Source organism: Ovis aries, chromosome 2, assembly GCF_016772045.2.
Source record: "Ovis aries strain OAR_USU_Benz2616 breed Rambouillet chromosome 2, ARS-UI_Ramb_v3.0, whole genome shotgun sequence".
Lineage (NCBI taxonomy): Eukaryota > Metazoa > Chordata > Mammalia > Artiodactyla > Bovidae > Ovis > Ovis aries.
In genome coordinates this window covers 68,051,088-68,063,478 of record NC_056055.1, presented here as the reverse complement: position 1 = coordinate 68,063,478, position 12,391 = coordinate 68,051,088, and the positions used below count along the sequence as shown (strand labels likewise).

Below are 12,391 nucleotides of genomic sequence, written 5' to 3'. Positions count from 1 at the left end.
TGATATTTGAATCTTGAAGGCTAGATTGATGTTTACCAGGATGATAAAGGGATTGGGTGTGGCTGTATAAGTACATTACAGAAGGAAAGGTCAGCCCCTAGATTATATCTATGACTGAGCTACAGGGGTGGGGCTCAGAGAGCTCACCCAGACAGCATTATGAAGGGCAAAGCAGGTCATGCATGCCAAGAAGTCTGGACTTTGCCTTAGAGAAGATGAGGAACCACTGAATGGGTGAAGCAAGTGTAATCCAATTTGCATTATTGAGGGATACTTTGTGTGGCTATGTGAAAGGTCTTTAGGAGGAGACAGAAGAAGCAGCAGGAATAGTTAGGAGATGATTGTAGGATTCCAGGTTAGACTGTGGAGACTGCATGCCCAGTTGCTCAGTTGTATCTGGCTCTTTGCAACCCCATGGGCTATATATAGCCCCTCAGGCCTCTCTATCCATGGGATGTTTCAGGCAAGAATACTGGAGTGGGTTGCCGTTTCCTACTCCAGGAGAGCTTCCTGACCCAGGGACCAAACTCGCATCTCATGTGTCTCCTGCACTGCCGGCAGGTTCTTTTCCACTGCACCACCTAGGAAGCCTCAAAGTTAGGTCGCTCAGTCGCGTCTGACTCTTTGCAATACCATGGGCTAGCCTACTAGGCTCCTCTGTCCATGGGATTTTCCAGGCAAGAGTACTGGAGTGGATTGCCATTTCCTTCTCCAATGAAGCCCCAAGGAGGCTGCATATCCAATAGTTAACATGGATTCCTGCACTCAAAGCCCAGTTCTGTTCATTACTAGCTTCAGGAAGTTACTCAACTTCTCTGTACCTCATTCTCATTCAGTGGAGTTGTAATAATAATGACTGATGAGATAGTTGGGCAGGATTAAGTAGAAACTTACACAAATGTTTAGAACAGCACTCATCTAAAGTTTAAAAAATATTTGCTCTTTTTATTATCTGAGACTGGACAAAAGAAGAAAACATAAACTAGTGGAGATAAGTCTAAGAAACATTTCACAAGGAAAATTTAAAGTGTTTGGAGTGTGATAAGATGTGGGGGTAAAGAAGATGGATAGGTGGGGTGTGATCCCCAGGTTTCAGGGTTGAGCAACTGGTGAGTAATGGTTCCTTTCATAGGAAGGGGAGCAGGAATTTCTTTGAAGGTTAAGGATTGTTAGTGAGTTTGATCTTATAAATGTCAAGTTTAATTTGATTGTAGAAAATTCAGGAGAATGTATTCACTAGGCTGGTGGGAAAATAGATCTTTGGCTTAAGGGGAGATTCCCAGGCTGGAGAATTGGGCTGGGTCCTATAAGCAGCCAGGTGGGGATTGAAGCAATGAAACTGTGCAGCCAGAGAGCTTATGGAGAAAGTAGAGATGGAGAAGCAAGTAGAGGGCAGAGCTCTAGAAGACACCAACATCAAACCTGTACGGGGAGAAATAGGTCCTGAAAAGGAGGCAAAGCAAGACAACACAAAGGAATATGAAGAGAATCACAGCAGAACCAACTAAAGAAATGACAAGGTCACCTGTTGCTTAGCAATGGCACAAAACAGTGAGTGCCTGATAATACACTGTACCAGGGCAGTGACTCCAAATCCCAAAATTTTATAAAATTAGTTTAGTAAATTCTCTTTTGTTGAGTCCAGCCTCAATTCTTTGAAGCTGCAGATTTGTGCTAATTTGCATGGATAGTTTGTATCCCAGAATGAAAGCAAAACTATGATATCGAAGCTGAAATTCTTTAATTTTCCATTTCAGGAAGCAGGCTATCAGTAAGTCAGTTTCAAACGAACATTCACTGTTTGTTAAACCAAAAGTTAAAACACCTACAAGGATTTTTGACAAGTGACGGGAAAAGAGCCATGTGATACTTTGGTCTGCCTGTTTAGCAGTTTAGAATTTCAGAACAAATTACCCATTGTGATTGATTTGAATCAAAACCTTATTTGTCATTCATGAAAAATATAGATATATCAGTAGGTGACACTTATTCATGAGGAAATCAGTAAATATTATCCCATAGGATTCTCATAATTAGAAATTAACCTAGAAGGTCTATTGGTCTAGAAGGCAGAATTAAAATTCCTCTGTATAGAAATGCATCTACCTGGAATTTTAAGGCTTCAAGAAATGTCGATTCTGTGTTAGAATGTGCAGTGTGATACCGTGTGTGTAATCTGACTTCATTTGCTCCTCATGTATATACTGAGTTTCTGTTTTTGTCAGCCACTATGCAGAGTGCAGGGCACACAGTGGCATCCAAGGCAGATGCCCCCATCCCTTCACAGAGCTCACACAAGTGCAAGGACATCAACTCAAAAAGTAACAGAAAAACAAAAGCTGCTTTAATTTGTAATAAATACTGTGGTAGAAAGCAGGAGCTGAGCAGGAGGATTTCAGGAAGAACCTACTTTAGTTAGGATAGTTGAACTGGAGTCTACGAGGTGGCTTTCAGACTGAGCTTAGAGATAAGAAGGAGCAAATCTGGGGAGAAAATATTTGCAAAAATGTGACCGATAAGGACTTAGTTTCCAAAATAGACAAATAATTCATACAACTTAATATCCAAACAACCAACCCAATAAAAAAATAGGCAGGTGATCTAAATAGATATATCTCCACAGAAAATATACATAAGGCCATTTAATGGCCAAAAGGCTCATGAAAAGATGCTCCACACTGCTCATTATTGGGGAAATGCAAGTCAAAACTACAATGAAGTACCACTTCACACTGGTCAGAATGGTTATCCAAAAAATCTACAAACAATAAAGGCTGGAGAGGATGTAGAGAAAAGGGAACACTCTTATACTGTTGGTGGGAATGTAAATTGGTATAGCCGCTATGGAGAACAGTATGGAGAGTCCTTTAAAAACTAGGACTAAAACAACCATATGACCCAGCAATCCCATCCCTGGGCATATATCCAGAAAAAGGCAAAAACTCTAATTCAAATAGATACATGCAATGCTCATTGCAACACTATTTACAGTAGCCAAGACATGGAAGTAACCTAAGTGCCCATTGACCAAAGAATGGATAAAGAAGATGTAGTGCATGTACAGAATGGAATATTATCCAGCCATAAAAAAGGAGGAGATAATGCAATTTGCACCAACATGGATGAACCTAGAGATTACCACTCTAAATGAAGTCAGACAGAGAAAGACAAATATATGATATCATTTATATGTGGGACCCAAAAAATGATACAGATAAACTTACTTACAAAAAAGAAATAGACTCACAAACATAGAAAACAAACTTAAGCTTACCAAAGGGAAGGAGTGGGGAGGGATAAATTAGGAACATGGGATTAACATATACACACTACCATATATAAAATAAACACCAAGGATTTACTGTATAGTACAGAAAACTATAGTCAATATTTTGTAATAACCTATAGTGGAAAATAATTGAAAATATGTGTGTGTGTGTGCCAAATCATTTTGCTGTACATCTGAAACTAACACAGTATTGTAAATCAACTATACTTCAGTTTTAAAAAAGATGCTCATGGTAGCCCTTAAAAAGAAAAAAAAAAAAGGAGTAACCCAGGAAAGAGCTGGGGGAAAGCTTTTCAAGAAGCAGTAATAGCACCTGCAAACCTACTTGGGAATTCAAGAAAGAGTCCAGTGTAACTGGAGCTTTGTAAACAGAATTGGTAGATGAGAGCTTCAGGAAATATCTAGAGGTTCAGGAAACATCATGATAAAGATCTAGATGTTTCCCTGAATGCATTGGGAAAGGAAGGGGTGGGACTTGTTATTGTTCAGTTGCTAAGTCATGTCTGACTGTTTGCAACCCCATGGATTGCACACGCCACTATCTCCTTCACTGTCTCCCCGAGTTTGCTCAAATTCATGTCCATGGAGTCAGTGATGTGACTGAGATGTTGAAATTCTTCATGTTTTTGAAGTTTGACCCAGGAACTTGCTGAATTGCTGTTCCTGTCCATATCCTTCAATGCATAATGGGCTGTCATCACATGGCTGCTATTATGAGGGGCATTGGAGACAGTTGGTTATGAATTGAAATAGCAGCTAAGGGTACTAAGCACTCCTTTGGATCCCTGGAACACTTCTTACCGTTGGAGGGATGTTATTTCTACTCTTGACTGGTGGGTGGCAGATTCCATCAGTCTGAAGGACAGCTTCCCTGACCTAATTTGTGAGCTGATGTATAAGTCAGGAAGGCTTTCCTGCTGCTGCTGCTGCGAAGTCGCTTCAGTCGTGTCCAACTCTGTGCGACCCCATAGACGGGAGCCCACCAGGCTCCCCCATCCTTGGGATTCTCCAGGCAAGAACCCTGGAGTGGGGTGCCATCGCCTTCTCCGAAGGCTTTCTTGAGCCTCTGTCAACTCACACAGCGAAGACATCAAAGAACTGGAGTGGTGCTAGCAGTCCCATAAACAAGATTTTCAGAAAGTAAATGGATTTTAAAAGAAAGTAGGGATCTCTGCCACTTGGTGACAAATATTTTTTTTGCCATTTTTAGCATGCAGCTTAGCAGTTTGTAGGTAGTAGGGGGCTGGCTGGCTGAGTCAGTGGGTAACGTGGCATGAATCGGGAGGCAGTGTGGTGTGATGAGAGGCAGCTGGACTCTAGAAGCATGCAGACTGTGCCACACTGGACCCCTGGGACCCTCTGCTTTTGCATGTGTATTATGGGAGTGATGATGCTTTGCTGGGAGGCTGGATAAAGATTGGAGATAATGGATTGAAGCACCTGGCATGCTAATTACCATTGATTATTCAGTTGCTGTTTTTATTATCATCATCTCAGGCTCCTTGCTTGGTGCCTTTGGCTCTCATTCATCTCCTAAGTCACCCCAATTCGGGTTTTGTCCCCTCTCCTCTTGTTGCCTCTAGTCATCTAGGTTGACTTGTCTCACTTATCCCTTGCCAACCACTGCTCACTCTCCACCACAGCTCACAAACCCACCCTCATCCTTCAGACCTTCCGATTTTTCTGACAGTTCTTTCTAGCCTGGAACCCTCTTTCTTTCTTTCTCCACCTTCTCATCTTTCAAGACTGGCTGATACTTGCAGGGCAATAAGTTGAAGTCTAACAACTGAGTCTTGAATGAAATCAAGGAAGCAAACCCAAGGTGGCCTCATTCCTCATCCTGTTTGCCAAAGGTGTTGCTGAAAGCCTCTGGTTACCTAAGATATTTTCATGGTTAGTGACTCTCTGCATAGAGTCACATTAGGTTTGGTTATTTTTCAGATTCTTCCTCATAAAGCCATGTTTCAGAGCCCAGAGTTAGAGGGGAGGTGGAGGGAATATTCCTTCTGGGAAATTGGAGGGATCCCTGACGAGTGTTGGGGAAATAAGGTTCTGTGAGTCACGTGCTTTGTTAATCTGAGACACATCAATAGTAAATAGATTTGGTGCACCTCACCTGCTCACAATAAGTGGGCATGAAGTTTTAAAAGCATAAGACATGCACTTACAGCTTCTAAAAAGTGGAGAGCTTAGTCATATAAGAAACCTCTAGTGCTGGATTTTTAAGGTTGCCAAGTGAAGCCGAAGAGAGATGATTCAGGAGAGGCGTCCGCTAGACACCGTGTAAGCCTAACCCTTCTTCCTCTGTCTCAGCTTCCCTGAGCTCTATAAAGGTGATTTCTGTATGTGCTGTCTCTTCATGGAGAAAGATTTGTAACTTATCCAGTAAACAAATTCCTTTTCTCTTTAAAGTAAGATTGGGAACCATGTCGATAATGAGGAAATAAGTGACTGCCAAGTGTACTGAGTACTTCACAGGGACCTCCAGAACATTGGTGTCTAGACATTTACCTCTAGGCTGGGGACTTGAAGGACTTCCTCTTCTAGGAAGCAGGGGCTGGGGCTGGGGAGATCTGGCCAGCTTAGGAGGAATGACTCTAGAATACTAGCACCAAAGTCCCCCCCAAAACTTACTTAGATAACCCTAGAGGGATGTTCAAAGTTAATAAGCACTAACCATGCCCTCAGAGAATCCATCAGCATTTTAGCTCCCCCATCATGAGCAGACAACCAAGATTCCCAGACAGCTTACAAATGCCTTCAGTAATCATGATTAGCAAATAATAACAGAACTAGGAAGAAACAGACTATTCAAGGAGAAAACAACTTCATCGCCATAAACTGTAATAAATATCTGGAGAGAGATAGAAATACTGCATCCTTGAAGTCAGAGCAGGATGCAGTAATAAAGGACAATTTAGAAAATAGAAAGTGCTTTTGGAAAAAGAGCTTTTAACAGAAGAAATAAAAATAATGCAAAAGAGAAGTTAGGAGATAAAGCTGAGAAAATCTCCCAGGTAGTGGAGCAAAATGACAGAGGTAAAAGATAAGAAAATAGAGGAGCAGTCCAGAAAGACGTTGATAAGTCCATGATAAGACATTGTGAATAAGAAGATTTTTTTTAAAAAAGAGGTAAATCAGTGATAAAACAGGTCACTAAAATTTTCCAGAACCGAAGGAGAGGAACCACTAGATTCAAAGGATACACAGTCTAATGAATGAGAGTAAACTCACACTAATGCACATCACAATGTTTCCAAAAACACTGAAGGCAAATATAAGATCTTAAAAACCTACAGAGAGAGAGAGAAAATAGGTCACCCAGAAAAGAGCAGTCAAAATAGGTGTAGACTTTTTTTTTTAACTTTTTATTTTGTAATGGGCCATAGCTGATTAACAATGTGATAGTTTCAGGTGAACAGTGAAGGGTTTCAGCCATAAATATACATTCTCCCTCAAACTCCCCTCCCCTCTCATCAAGCTGCCACATAACATTGAGCAGAGTTTCATGCACTAAATACAGTAGGTCCTTGTCGGTTGTCCCTTCTTAACAGCAAGACCGGAACCAAGAAGGTATGGAGCCCTTCCTTCAGAATTCTGAAGAGAAATGATGCTGCTCTAGAATTCCATACTTAGCCAAGCTATCTTTGTGTACGAGGGAGGAAGAAGGCTTTTTTCTGGAATGTATGAACTCAAGAAAGAAATCTCCCAGGCATGCCCCAATGAAAGAGGGCATACGCCTAGAAAAAAGATACAGAACAGGTGAGATACCATCACCGACTCAAAAATAAATGAGTTTGAACAAGCTCTGGGAGATGGTGAAGGACAGGGAAGCCTGGCATGCTACAGCCCATGGGGTCACAAAGAGTCGGATATGACTAAGTGACTGGACAGCAGCAACGACCAAAAAAGCAGGAGATCCAACACGGGAAATAGTGAAAGTATTCCTCAAGGAAGTGGCAAAGAGAGCGTTCAGGGGACAGCTCTGCAGCAGATGCAAGGGTTACTGGTTCAGATGGAACAATGTGGCAGGAAGAGAGAGCTGTCACTGTCGTGATGCTTGTGGCCACTGTCCTCTCTTAAACTAAATGCAACACGTCTGGGTGAAACTGGCCCAGTCTTTTCTGCACTTGGCCTGACTCCCCTCCATGCCCTGCTCCCTAGGTCAGCAGAGACATCTATCATAACCCCACAGATGAGTCTGCTTTGCCCTTTTTCTTCTTTAAAAAAACTGTGGTAAAATAGACACAACATCAAATTTACTGTTTTAGCTAACTATTTTTCATGACCAGGCTGGACTCGGCAGGATGGCATGAGATTTCCTCACCTACTCAGAATGAGGTGCAGTTTAAAATATATGGATTGTTTATTTCTAGAATTTTTCATTTAATGTTTTCATCCTGTGGTTGATCAGGGATAACTGACAATATGGAAAATGAAACCATGGGTAAGTTGTGACTACTGTATGTATCTAAACAAGGATACATCTTAGTTTTAAAACACTGGGTAGCAAGCACAAGCTAGTTATATAAGGACAGGGTGATTTTACCTATATTAGATGAAGACTCTCAGGAAAAGATAAGCTTAAGATTGGTACTTTTTGGAGACAGGGGTTTCATATCCTTTGGCTACATACTGAGAATTGGAGTTGATGGCTCAAAGAGCAGTCCTATTGTTAGATTTTTGAGCATCCTGCATATTGTTTTCCATAGTGACTATCCCAATTTACATTTCTACCAACAATGCAGAAAGGGTTCCAACTTTTCCACATCCCTGTAAACACTTGCTATTTGGCTATATTCTGTTTTTGTATTTTATAGTAGCCATCCAAATGTGTGTGAAGTGTTATCCCATGGTAGTTTACCTTGCTTTTGAGAGCTAAGGGAGTCCGTGGTAAACTCAGAGACACAAATTAGAGGACAACTCCTGATCACATTTCTGGTTGACATCTAATATCTGGGTAATTCTACAATATCGCCAAATGCCCCTACTATGGTGACTATAACAAGTTCACACAAAATGTCAGTCTTTCAAATGGGATGATAAGAATCCTAGATTTTACAGCAACAAACTACAAATGATTAAAAGGATACAGGCAAGCAACAGATACAACACAGAACATTCTTTTCCTGGAGGGCTCTAAAACTGCCAGTTTCCAAGTGTCCCTTTCTGCTATGTCAGGACATATTTTGGTGTCAGAGATACATATGAGTTTTGAGCTAGGTATGCAATTGCTCTCAAAGAAAGCTGTATTATACTTTATTTATATGTTATGTATTTATGCAGGTAGGAAATAATTATATAGGAAATGCCCTGCCCTTCCCAGTCTCCAGCCAGTTACGCTTCTTAAGCCACAAATCCAACATTTATTTGCAATGATCCGTCTAAACAGAGCAGATAATTCCTGTTAAAAACACATTATAAGTTCAGTTCAGTTCAGTCGTGTTCCACTCTTTGCGACCCCATGAATCGCAGCACGCCAGGCCTCCCTGTCCATCACCAACTCCCGGAGTTCACTCAGACTCACGTCCATCGAGTCCGTGATGCCATCCAGCCATCTCATCCTCTGTTGCCCCCTTCTCCTCCTGCCACCAATCCCTCCCAACATCAGAGTCTTTTCCAATGAGTCAGCTCTTCGCATGAGGTGGCCAAAGTACTGGAGTTTCAGCTTTAGCATCATTCCTTCCAAAAGAAATCCCAGGGCTGATCTCCTTCAGAATGGACTGGTTATAGACCCTCCTAAATCTTTCTCCTTAATACCACTGGCAAAATTATAGCAATGGTCTGACAAAGACATTCTCTAGTGGGAAAGGGGTGAGTTACAGACCTCTTTATCTGGGGGAGGGGTTAGTTGCTTTTCAATGTTCTGTTAGTTTCTGCTATACAGTGAAGAAAATCAGCTATATGTATACATATTCCCTTCTTTTTTGGATTTCCTTCCCAGTTAGGCCACCACAGAGCATTTAGAGTTCCCTGTGCTCTATAGCAGGTTTTCATTAGTTATCTATTTTATGTACTAGTGTATATAAGTCGATCCCAATCTCTCAGTTCACTCCACCACCACGCCATTTCCCCCTTGGTGTCCTTATATTTGTTCTCTACCTGTGGCCTTTTATTTCTGCCTTGCAAATGGGTTCCTCTGTACCATTTTTCTAGATTCCACCTATATGTGTTGATATGAAATATTTGTTTTTTTCTTCCTGACTTACTGCAAGACCTGTGTTAACGCTTTTCCTTTCCTTTTTTCCCCAGGACTCAGATGTGACCTTGCCCACTGACTCCCAGGGAACCTAAAAGCTGACTCTGGCTCTGAGAATTTTCAGCTTACCTTTCCCTGGGAGTCTTCATCTAACAGAGGTAAGATCACCTGTCCTTACATAGCTAGGTATGTGCTTGCTACTTAGTGTTTTAAAACTAAAATATATTTTGTTTAGATGCATACAGTAATCACCACTTTTCCATGGTTTTGCTTTGCATATTTTCCATTACCCTTGGTCAAAACATTAAATGAAAAATTCCAGAAATAAACAGCCCATAAGTTTGAACCATGCCCCATTCTGAGTAGATGAGGAAATCTTGCACCATCGCACTGGGTCCAGCCCAGGTTGTGAATTATCTCTTTGTCATGTGTATCCTGCTAACTGGTCATTCAGTAGCCTTTTGGTTTTTTAGATGACTATTGGTGATATCACAAGGCTTGTGTGCAAGTCACACTTATGGTGAAGAATCTGCCTCCAATGAAGGAGATGCAAAAGACACAAGTTCAGTCCCTGGGTTGGGAAGATCCACTGGATCTTGGCAACCCACTCCAGTATTCTTGCCTGGGAAATCCCATGGATAGAGGAACCTGGTGGGCTATAGCCTGTGGCGTCACAAAGAGTTGGACTTGACTGAGCACATGAGCCACAGAGAGCCACTGTGCACAATTTGAATCCAACAAAGAGAAATAGTAAGGTACTTCCTTTGAGTGAAAAAAAGTTAAAGTTCTTGATTTAATGAGGAAAGGAAAAAAAAATGTATCTGAGGTCGCTAAGATCTATGGAATGAATCTTCTATCAGTGAAATTGCAAAGAAGAAAAATGAAATTCATGCTAGTTTTGCTGTTGCAACTCAAACTGCAAAAGTTACGAGCACAGTGCGTGAAGAGTGCTTAGTTGAGATAGAAAAGGCAGTAGGTTGTACAATAGGTATTTTGAGAGAGAAAGATCACATTTACATAACTGTTACTATAGTAGATTGTTACAGTTCTATTTTATCATTATTTATTGTTAATCTCTTATGGCAATTTATAAATTAAACTGTATCATGGGTATGTATGTATGTGTAGGAAAAAACATAGTGTATACAGTGTCTGGTACTATCCATGCTCTCAACTGAGCTTCCCTGGTGGCTCACACAGTAAAGAAACTGCCTCTAATGCAGGAGACCTGGGTTCAATCCCTGGGTTGGGAAAATCCCCTGGAGAAGGGAATGGCTACCCACTCCAGTATTCTTGCCTGGAAAATTCCATGGACCAAAGAGCCTGATGGGCTACAGTCCATGGAGTTGCAAAGAGTCAGACATGACTGAGTGACCAGAACTTTCCCTTTCTTTCTTTTTTGTTTTTTTGTTTTTTTTCATGATCTCAGACATCCACTAGGGGTCTTGTGGTGTACCACCTTCAGAAAAGGCAGACTATTGTGTACACCAGTAGGAATGCTGTAAGAACAGCAAGGGACTGATTAACCCAAATTAAGGGAAATGTGTACCTGGAGGAGGGGGTGGGGGTGGGGAATGTGGTTAAGGAGGAATGTACAAGTGGCCTCTCAAGAGTGGGCAATGATCTGCTTCTTAACCGGGATATACGTACATGGATCTTTACTATTTCTCAAACTGTACAATTTTATACTTTCTAGATGTTTGACATATTTTACAATAAAAACCATTGAGTAAGTTATAATATTCTGGAAGTATCTGTGGTTAGAAGATATACTAGTGAATTCATACAGAAGCCAGCCCATCATTTTGACCTCTGTATTCTTTGGCATATTCCCCAAAGACAAGTGAGGATAGGGAGATAGTAAAGGAAAAAAAAAAAACCCTAACCTAAGAAAAGGCAGGCTGCTAGAATCTGACCTTCTCCCCTTACGCCAGAGCTGTGCTTCATTGGACAATAAAGCTCAGCTGCTGCTTTCATGGAACATGAAGACTGGTGGGACAAACAAGTAAATTTAGGCTCTGCAGGTGGGGCAGTGGAGCACATAGAAGGGATCTCTACCTACTAATCACAATGTGAAAATAAGATACTACCATATATTTTATACACACAAATATGTGTGTGTGTGTGTATTATTTTTACGGGAATTTTTCTACTTTGGGGCTTAAATAGAAGGCTATAGAAATTCTATCTCAAAAAATATGAATAAAGGATCATTCTTGCCTCTTTCTTGTCTCCCACCTCCAACCCTCCTACACATCTACCTCAGTTACAGTGTTTTGAGCATTCTATTCCGTCCGTTCTGTGTTTGCCTCTACCATTGATCATAGCCTCTCGAAGGCTGGGCTCTGTCTTACCTTTGTGTCAGATGTACTTGACTCAGGCACTGCTATTTTTCAAGGACTGAGAATCAAGTCTGTCTTATCACATCCTCTCCCTGCCTGCAGCCCCTTTGGCCCCTTTTGTCTCTTTTGTACCACTGTCTCTTGCTTAATGAAACCCCAGACACTCTGGACCCCTTCCTGTGCCTCAGTCATGCTGAGCTCATTCTCACCCCAGGGCCTTTGCATATGCTGTTTCTTCCTGGCAGGTTCTTGCCTCAGTTTGTTCTCCTTACTCAGGTCTTGGCTTAAATGATGCCCTTTGGGAGAGGTCTTCCACAACCACTGTATTTAATGCCACCTTTTTCTCTGTCTTCTCGCCTGTCCCCTCCATCCTATTAACCTTGACTTATTTTCTCCAAAACATTTTCACTACCTGAAATTTGCTTATGTATTTAGTTGTTTATTTATTGTCTCTCTTCTCCATTACAGCAGGGCTCTTCCTTTGTGTGTGTGTTTGTTTCTCTTGTTTGTTTTTGTGCTATATCTCTAGTAGCTAAACTATTACCTGGCCTACAGTAGGCA

At 41.4% G+C, this 12,391-nt stretch overlaps 1 protein-coding gene across 4 annotated transcripts in view; it reads left to right on the top strand.

Annotated features, from left to right (window-relative positions):
* PIP5K1B (phosphatidylinositol-4-phosphate 5-kinase type 1 beta) overlaps positions 1–12,391 on the top strand; it is a 554,522-nt gene that overhangs the window by 159,808 nt on the left and 382,323 nt on the right. For 2 of the 4 annotated variants that reach the window (XM_060409390.1, XM_060409394.1), the window contains exon 5: positions 9,542–9,646. The exons of the other annotated variants lie outside the window; for them this stretch is intronic. The gene's annotated coding sequence lies outside the window, so the exon portion shown is untranslated. The remainder of the gene's footprint in view (positions 1–9,541; positions 9,647–12,391) is intronic. 4 annotated transcript variants of the gene reach the window in all.